Source organism: Chrysochloris asiatica, unplaced genomic scaffold, assembly GCF_000296735.1.
Source record: "Chrysochloris asiatica unplaced genomic scaffold, ChrAsi1.0 scaffold00024, whole genome shotgun sequence".
In the NCBI taxonomy this organism is placed as follows: Eukaryota; Metazoa; Chordata; class Mammalia; order Afrosoricida; family Chrysochloridae; genus Chrysochloris; species Chrysochloris asiatica.
In genome coordinates, this window is record NW_006408542.1 from 15620740 (window position 1) to 15630111 (window position 9372).

The 9372-nt window shown below is 44.4% G+C and overlaps 1 protein-coding gene across 1 annotated transcript in view; it reads left to right on the forward strand.

The window, feature by feature from the left end:
• Positions 1 to 5231: 5231 nt before the first annotated feature.
• PPM1B (protein phosphatase, Mg2+/Mn2+ dependent, 1B) overlaps positions 5232 to 9372 on the forward strand; it is an 82531-nt gene continuing 78390 nt past the window's right edge. The window contains exon 1 of the mRNA XM_006839467.1: positions 5232 to 5645. The gene's annotated coding sequence lies outside the window, so the exon portion shown is untranslated. The remainder of the gene's footprint in view (positions 5646 to 9372) is intronic.

The following is a 9372-nucleotide window of genomic DNA, read 5'->3' on the forward strand; positions in this document are numbered from 1 at the left end:
AATTCAATTGTTAATGTCAATTCTGAGATCCAATCTTTCTGGGGTTAGATCCTAAATCCAGTCATCTAATTGCTGAGGTCAAGACTAATTGCCAGAAACATAAGGCATTATGTAAGAGATGTTACAAGTGGGCTTTAATATGAAACCTTAAATATAACTCCTGGTGTGGTGCCATAGGATAAACACTCAACCTCAAGGTCAGTTTGAACTGCAAGGTTGGTGGTTCAAATCCACCAGTAGCTCCTCAGAAACCCTGTACTAGGTCACTAGAAGTCAGAACTGATTGCAGTATACTTAACAACAAAAACAGTAATGCCTGGGATATCAATGTTTATGTGTTCCAGTTAAATTTTGACAACTTCCAATTTCTGTACATTCCATATTCAGATTATTAATGGATGTTTGCAGCTGTTTCTTCTCATTTTGAGTTGTGTCCCATCAGCAAGTGAAGGTCCTGAAAGCTCTGCTCTGTTTTTATCATTATGATCAACTCTACTTTGAGGAGGCAGCTCTTTCCCTATCATATTTAGAGTGCCTTCCAACCTGAGGGACTCATCTTCAGTACTATATCTGACAGTGTTCTATATTCATAAGGCTTTCAGTAGCTAACCACTCAGAAGTTGTCCATCTCTTACTTTTCCTAGTCTATCTTAGTTTGGAAGTTGTGCTGAGACCTGTCCACCATGGTTGACTCTTCTGGTACTTAAAACACTGGTAGCATAGCTTCCAGCACCACAGCAACATAGAAGCCACCACAGTATGACAAAGTAACAGACTAGAAGCCTTGGTGGCAAGGCCAGCAGATCAAATCCACTAGTTATTCCTCGGGAGAAAGAAGGGGTTTTCTGCTCCCATAAAGATTCCAGCTTTAGAAACTCTACTGTTGTTGTTAAGTGCTGTCGAGCTGGTTCCAACTCATAGAGACCCTGTATAGGGCTTCCTAGGAGTAGCTGGTGAGCTCGAACTGCCGACCTTAAGGTTCAAACCAACTACTTTGCATTCCAGCACATTAACCCACAGCTCCACACCAGGACTCTAGAAACCCTATAGATTATTCAGAACTGACTTGACATACACAACAACGTTCTAAAGATGTTACTCAATAAATATTTTTGATCAAGATGATTAAGTAAGTAAAGGTAGCAATTGAATAATATCTTCAAGATAGGGTGAATAAACCACAAAGAAAGGAGAGACAAAATAGTCTGGGACGAAATTATGTGATAGGTGTAAGAAATTGTCTCCAGTGTTTTGAGAGAAAAATGGCTTTATAGGCATAGGTGGAAGATTTATACAACTCAACCCCTAAACCCACTGTCCTCATCGTGACTGTATGAGGCAGAGTAGAGCTGCTTCATAGGATTTCTAAGCCTGTGACTATGGAAATGGACTGCCTCCTCTTTCTCTAATGGACTAGTGGGTTTGAAGTAGCAACCTTTTTGTTAGCAGCCCTAAGACTTAACCCAGTACACCCTCTTGGGCTCCTTTATAAAGCCCAACAAAACTCACCCACCATTGATTCGATTAATAACTACACTACAAAGGATTTCCAAGGCAGCAAATCTTTGCAGGAACAGGCAGCCTCATCTTTCTCCTGTGAAATGGCTCGGGGATTTGAACAACTAAAATTAGTAGGCAATTAGTAGTCCAATGCCTAACCCACAATGCCACCAGGGCTCCTTTTATATAGCCCAATGGTTCTAGCACATCAGAACCATCTGAATGACTTGTTAAAACCAGAGGGAATGGATGCTGATTCAATAGTTCTGGGGTGAGGCTGAAAACTTGCACTTCTAATAGGATCTCAGGTGCTATACTGATGCTCATCTTACTGTGAGACTACTCCTTGGAGTACACCTGAATGAGAGAGATGATGAGGCTGCACTGTAAACTGAGTGAGGAGAGTGTTGTTGTTGTTAAGTGCCATCGAGTAGGATTCCACTCATAAGGACCCTGGATAGAGTTTCCAAAGCTGTAAATCTTTATGGGAGCAGAAAGACTCATCTTTCTCTCTTGCAGTGCCTGGTGGACTTGAACTGCTGACTTTGTGCTTAGCAGCCCAACACATAACTCACTGTATAGGCTTTCCAAGGAGTAGCTGGTGAGTTTAAAGCACCAAACTTGTGCTTATCCTACAGTGCCACAGCAAAACTCCTGTGAGGAGAGTATAATGCTGTAATTAGGGGCTGGAGAAGAGAGAGAAGGGTGTGAAGATTTGCTCAGCATACAGGTTTATTAAGGAAGTTACTGTTGTTGTTGTTAGGTGCCATCGAGTCAGTACCAACCCATTGAGACCTTATTCACAGCACAACACAACAGTGCCCGATCATGGGCCAACCTCACTACTGTTGCCATGCTTGAGTCCACTGATGCTGCCACTTGGCCAGTCCATCTCGTTGGGGGTCTTCCTCTTTTTCTCTGACCTTCCCCCTTACCAAACATGAGATCCTTCTCCAGTGACTGGTCCCTCCTGACAATATGTCTGAAGTATGAGAGATGAAGTTTGGCCAAACTGGCCTCCAAGGAGACTTTCGTTATTGGAAGATTCTCTGGGCAAATTATTGAATGATGCAGAAGCATCAAAAGAAGATGGAAGGAATACACAGCGTCACTGTACCAAAAGGAAATGGTTAATGTTCAGCCGTTTCAAGAGGTAGCTTAAGATCAAGAGCCAATGATATTAAAGGAGGAAGTCCAAGGTGCATTGAAGTAATTGACAAAGAACAAGAACCAGGAATTAATGGACTAAAAATTGAAATCTTTGAAGAAAGTGAGGCGACACAGGAGGCACTCACTCATCTCTGCCAAGAAATTTGGAAGACAACTATCTGACCGACTGATTGGAAGAGATCCGTATTTGTGCCCATTCCAAAGAGGGGTGACCCAATGGAATGCAGAAATCATCAGACAATCTCTTTGATATCCCATGCGAGTAAAGTTTTACTAAAGGTAATACAGAAAGGGCTGCAAGCCATCCTTACTAGGCCTGGGCAATTGTCCTATTTTTAAAATTTCCCTTCCCCTTTAAACACTGAGTCTTTAAGCTGAATAGCCCTCTCTTGGGTCTTTGTTTACATCATTTGCCAAAGCTAATGTGCACCAAAGCATAAATGAGGTTTAATTTCTCTTTCAGGACACTTGAGTCAAAAAACAAAACAAAACAAAAAACATATCTTAGGTAAGTGTAAGAATGCATCTATTTTATTTTAGTTTTGTTCTGTGTTGAATTAACCTGGCAGCCCCTTACTTAGTCTCATTAGAGAGCTGGAGGAATCAGTACTCTTGGATAATCTATTGAATTCCTATCACTCATTCAAGAATCATCTAGGGTCTTCATGAAGCCTTCCTTGGTGAAACCTATCCACAGGGAATGTCCTCTAAGCCAGCACCGAGCCTTGCACAGGCTTCAATTACAAAGCCTATCATTTTGAATTGGAATTGCTTAATTTCTTTTTGTATCCTTATTTCTACTTGCTGTACCTGTCAATTAGCACCCACTCAGTAACTGTAGAATGAATGTGGAAGGTGAGGCTGGGAGTTTTGTTTTAGGTTAAAAGAGGTGATTCTTAAAAGAGCCCCAAGTGATTCTTAAGTATACCTAAGAATTCTCAGTGGGAAAGGAAAAGACTTGGGGTCACCTTCAGGCCCAGGGAGTCATTTTCAAGGTGCCAAACGAGCTCTGGTAGCGTAGTGATTAGGAATCGGGCTGCTAACCTCAAGGTCTGCAGTTCGAAACTACCAGCTGCTCTGCGTGAGGAAGATGAGTCTTTCTGCTCTCTTAAAGATTTGCAACCTAGGAAACATTGTGCAGGATCAATAAGAGTCGGAGGGGACTCCTTGGTACTTAACAACAATGAGCTTTGGTCAGGGCCTCTTTATGTATACATGACAATAACCTGGGGGATCTTATTAAAATGTAGATTCTGATTCAGTGCATTTAGGTTGGAGATGTAAATTCTTAGCAGGAGTCCAACAGGAAAGAGCATGTTCTAAAGCCTGGTTCTGTTGACAGAAACGAAACTTGAAAACGTCAAGGGGCTGAATGCCAGGCCCTAGAAATAACAAACAAACAAAAAAATCTAGTAGTACAGAACCCTCCTGAAGGCATCCCTTGTGATGTTCGCACACCACTTTGTGTTCTTTTGAGACCTCAATTTCCCGCCCACTCCTTGATTCTCTTGCCTGCTGTAGGCAGATCAGGCAGGTATTTGAGCTCAGCAACTCTGATTGGTTGGCGATGATTTCATTGTTAGGGAACATCCGGGCTTTTCTATGACCGCAACACTTCCCGAAGCTTTGCGCTCAGAGTTTCCCACTCACGCGTCAATCCCACTCATTGGTTAAAGTAAAACAACCGCCTCTTCCCAGACAGCTTCTTGCCCTTGTCTGCATTATCCCTTACACTCTCCACGCCTGAGAGCGGCGTTTATATCCTTCAGTGAGAGCCTAGGAAAACTGTTAGCCAATCAGTAGTTAGCTCCCTGCAATTCGGGTGGGATTAGGTCTCGGCATCTATAACTGGACAACCCGTTGGCTCCTTTATGGCGCTTGCTTTACGGAAGGCTTGAATGTAAAAAAAATAAATCCGCACAACAGGGAGGATCCACTGCCGGGGTTTGACCGTTTGCATAGACTAGCCAATCGCATTTCGATACTTCCCCGCCTTTTGCGCGCTCATTTAAAAAAAGCCGGTGTGACGGACTTGGAAATTAGTTCAGTGACGGACACTTAAAGAAATCCAATGACTGAGGGTTCTGTTCACCATTTGGACCAATCCGGAAAGGAAATTGCTAGGGTTCGGCCTTTGGACGGTGGGACACAGGTGGGAGTTGTTTGATTGACGGAGGTCTCTACTTATGGCTGGTAGGGTGGGTTGGTTCTTACGTCCGAGAGATAGCATGTAGCAGAGGCGGTTCTAAATGAAGTAAATGGTAATAAAAGGTTGGGCCTCACTCAGTGGGCGGTGTTTGATGGATAGATGACCTTACCAATTGAAGGTGATCATTTGTGCCCAATGGGAGATTAGGAACTCATAGGCGGGGCAGTATGGGCGGGGAAAACTAAGTCCCGAGTTAGCGCAAGTAGCTGAACTGGGAGGGAGACCGATGATTGACAGGTCTTCCAGCAAACCGGATACCGCAAGAGGCCGCACGGTCTCCCAATGGGTGAAAGTAGGGGGCGGGGCTCACTGAGGGGCGGGGAAGAACGGAGGTGAGGGGAGGGGGTTGCAGAAGGAGCGGAGCCGCTGCTGCTCAATGGCGGAAAAGCCGCCGGTGTTCTGACCGACTTGTCCCCCTAGCAGTTGCGGGGGAGTTTCCTGCCGGCGCGGCTGGAGTCTCTGTTTCTCAGGGTTCGGTGTCTGGAAAATGCTCCAGAGAGACGAGGCTGCGGCGGAGGAGGTGGCGGCGGCGGCGGCATCGGCAACGGCGCTAGGGTGGAGAGAAGGCGGCGGCGGCGGCGTGAGAGGACCGACGGTGTAAACAGCCCCAAAGGCGGCGGCGGCGGTGGCCGAGACCCCGAGGGGGAAGCCGCGTCTGAGGCAGGGTCCCGCCTCCGTTGGAAACCTGGGCTGAGCGCAGCCGAGGGGTGCTCAGCGCCGGGCGCGAGCGAGACGCCTTAGACCTCGCCTCCCTCCCTCGCTTCAGGTAAGGCCGCTGGGCGCCCGGGGCGGAGGGGAAACGGCCCGCAGGCACCCCGGAGGTCCGCCACCATTTTCGGGGTACCACTAATTTGGGGTCATGGCCTCTGACCGTCCTCATCCTCGCCTGCTTCCCTTGCTGCGGCGGGGGCGCTGGGGGCTGGGCCTGGCTGCCGGCTAGGCCCCTTTCCCGGCCGCCGCCGCCTCCGCTGGGAGCGGCGCCCGGCCCGGAGTAGTAGTTTGCTCGAACGGCCCCCCGGTGCTGTGCGTTAATCTGCCAGCACCTCTCAACCCCGCCCCGGGGCGACCCCAGACCTGCACTCGCTCCTCCCTGAAAACACTACCTTTCTCCCCATTTGTTTTCCTCCGCAGGTTCTGCCCGACTCTGCGCTTCACTTCCTTGTGAAATCTTTCTTGTTCGTCTGTCTGTACGTTTCACTCTTGGCCTTTCTCTTTCTCTTTTTTGATCGGACTCTTGGCTTTCTTTCCCTGCCTTTCCCAGCCCCGTCCTTTTTCGATGTCCCCCTTCTTCTTTTTAATCAGCCAAGTTCTTATATGAAACTGGCCTGGTCCTTAACGTTCGTGACGAATGCAGTTCCCCCCAAATTTATCACACGCTCAAGACCAGCTTTATTCGGCAAGTCAGCTTTTCAGTGCTTTAAGCCAGTCTGACTACCTTTCAGACAAACCCAGATTACATTAGTAAAAGTAGAATGTGAAAGACAAACTGGAAGGATTTGAGCAGGGACGGCGCGGGGAATATGGGGAATAAGAGTTCCTTCTTCAGTTTTGAAGTTGTGTGACCTCTACTGTCAGAATGAGCAGATCTAGAACGTTTGTCCGTTTTATTTGGCCAAAACGCTGCTAAAGCATTTCTGAGCGGCCCAGATTCAGTAGTATTAACTCTAGTTTGCAACCACCTTGAAAACTTTAGAAAGAAAACATATGAGCAACTAGGAAGATCTGATGAAGTAACAGTTACAGATCTTTTAAAATAGGCTCCACATGTTTAAAGTATCAAAATAAAGTTGGCAGGAGTCTTGTAAAGGATTATTTAGGAATTTGAGGAGTCTTAGTGGGGTCCTGGTGTGGCGCTTGTAGGATCAGCATTGGACTGCTGAACACAAGATCGGCGGTTCAAACCCAGCAGCCGCTCTTGGAAAGCCTATATAGGGCGGCTGCGAGTTGGAACCAATCAACTGTACTTAACAACCACAGTTATGTAGCTATTTTTTTTTTTTGAAAAAATAGTTTTCTTGTAACGAATATTTGCAACTCCAGTGATGTGGGCATTATTGAGGTTTATTGTGGGATTAGGGCAGGAATTTAGTTTACTTGAGCTTCTGCATGGATGTAGAACTGGTAACTTGTTTAGAGTAGACTGTAAGTCACACTGTGTTCTAGGAGATGAAGAAACATACCATTGACACTGAATGTTAATAGACATTATTTCATTTGCTTTCTCTTGTGCAATAGTAAAGTTCCTTTTGTTGGCCTACTTTTAAATAGAACATTTCTAAATAAATAGTGAGGCAAGTTATTCTAATAATTGTTGCTGTTGTTAAGTGCCAATGACTTACTCCAATTCATAGGGACCCTGTATAAGGCACTTCAAACTCACTGCCGACCTTGTGGTTTCGCAGTCCACTGCTGATCCTACAGTGCCACACCAGAAGTCCATTCTAATAATTAGTTTGGTAATTTCCAAGAGTACAGGATTTTGCTTATTTTTTAGTATGCTGTTGAAGTTACATTATTACAGTTAAATATTTGTATAGGCCTCCCAAATGGGCAATGTAAGGTTTTAATAAAACTTTTAAGGTTTAGTATTTAGAATAGGTTTTCTCTCTTTTTTGTCAAAGGATTGTCTTTTCGGAATAAATCTGGGTCTTTTTGTTGTTGTTGTTTTACTGTGCTTCTTTCAATACCTTCTTTGTGTTTTTTGAAATAGTTGGTTGTGTTTTTTTTCTCATTTTTTTTCTCTCAGTATTATACAGTTTCTGTAGCAATTTTTTTTTTTTATGTTGCAGTATCATCATGGAGTAGTATGTTTATTTGATTTGTCACACTTCTGAGTTAAGATTTTACGGGAGCAGAAAGCCTCATCTTTCTCCCATGGAACAGCTGGTAGTTTCGAACTGCTGACCTTGCGGTTCGCAGCCCGATTTGTAACCACTACGCTACCAGGATGGTGTAGATTCTACTTAATAGTGGTGCTTCTAAGAGCTATTGATTCACAAGTTATCAAAGTCAGAAAAAAATGACTCTGATTGAAAGTTTACTGTATTTTCTTACAACATACATTTTTTAGTCACTTGAATAAAAAAAACGTGATACTGACTCCTAGTGATGATTATGCAGATTCATTGAGCCAAAAATTGAAAGAATATAAACTTTCATGAGGTAAATAAATCATACCCTTGTAAATACATTGGTTTAGCGTGTCTTTTATTGCATATGTTGTTGCTATTAAGTGCGATCGAATCAGTTCCAATTCATTACGACCCTATATAGAATAACCGAGAAGTGGTTGGTGGATTTGAACAGCTGACCTTGCAGTTGAGTGCTTATCTCACAGCGCCACCCCAGGACTCCATTGTATATGTTGCTGTCAAGTGCTGTCCAGTTGATTCAGATTCATGGTAACCTGAAGGTGGGTTTGAACCACTAGCCTCATGGTTACCAGAATTCTGTTGCATATGATTTTGTTGTTGTTAAGTACCTGGCAAGTCAATTATGACTCATAGCAACCCTTGTATAGGGTTTCTGAGGAACAGCTGTGGGGCTTGAACTTCTTCTCAGCTTGTGGTTGAAGTCCAGTGCTGATCCTTCAGCGCCACACCAGGATGATGTTGTTAAGTGCCGTGAAATCGGTTCCGACTCATAGTGACCCTGCACAGGGTATACGAGGCTGTAAATCTTTACGGAAGCAGAACGCCTCATCTTTCTCCCGCGGAACAGCTGGTAGTTTTGAACTGCTGATCCTGAGGTTAGCAGACAGATTCGTAATCACTATGCTACCAGTGGAGTTAATTTCTTTTCTTCCTCCATTGGTATGTTTTACACATATTACCCCTAATTTTATATATATAGTCAAGACATCAAATGACATATTGCATTAAGTAAATCTGTTGCACAAGAACTTTTTAAAGTGTTGAAGAACAAAGATGTCAGCTTGAGGACTGAGGTGCGCCTGACCCAAGCCATGGTATTTTCAGTCACCTCATATTTACGTGAAAGCTGGACGGTAAATAAGGAAGACAGTAGAAAAATTGGTGCTCTTGAGTTATGGTGTTGGAGGAGAATATTGAAAGTGCCACCGTTTCAAGAGGTAGCATATTATCAAGAGCCAGTGATACTGAAGGAGGAAGTTCAAGGTGCATTGAAGGAATTGGCAAAGAACAAGACACCAGGAAATGATGGACTAAAAATTGAAATCTTTCAAGAAAGTGGGGAGGCACAGGAGGCACTCACTCATCTCTGCCAAGAAATTTGGAAGACAACTGTCTGGCCGACTGATTGGAAGAGATCAATGTTTATGCCCATTCCAAAGAGAGGTGACCCAATGGAATATGGAAATCATCAGACAATCTCTTTGATATCCCATGTGAGTAAAGTTTTGCTAAAGGTAATTCAGAAACGGCTACAATCATACATTGACAGAGAACTTCCAGAGGTTCAAGCCGGATTCAGAAGAGGCCGTGGAACGAGAGATATCATTGCTGATGTCCGAT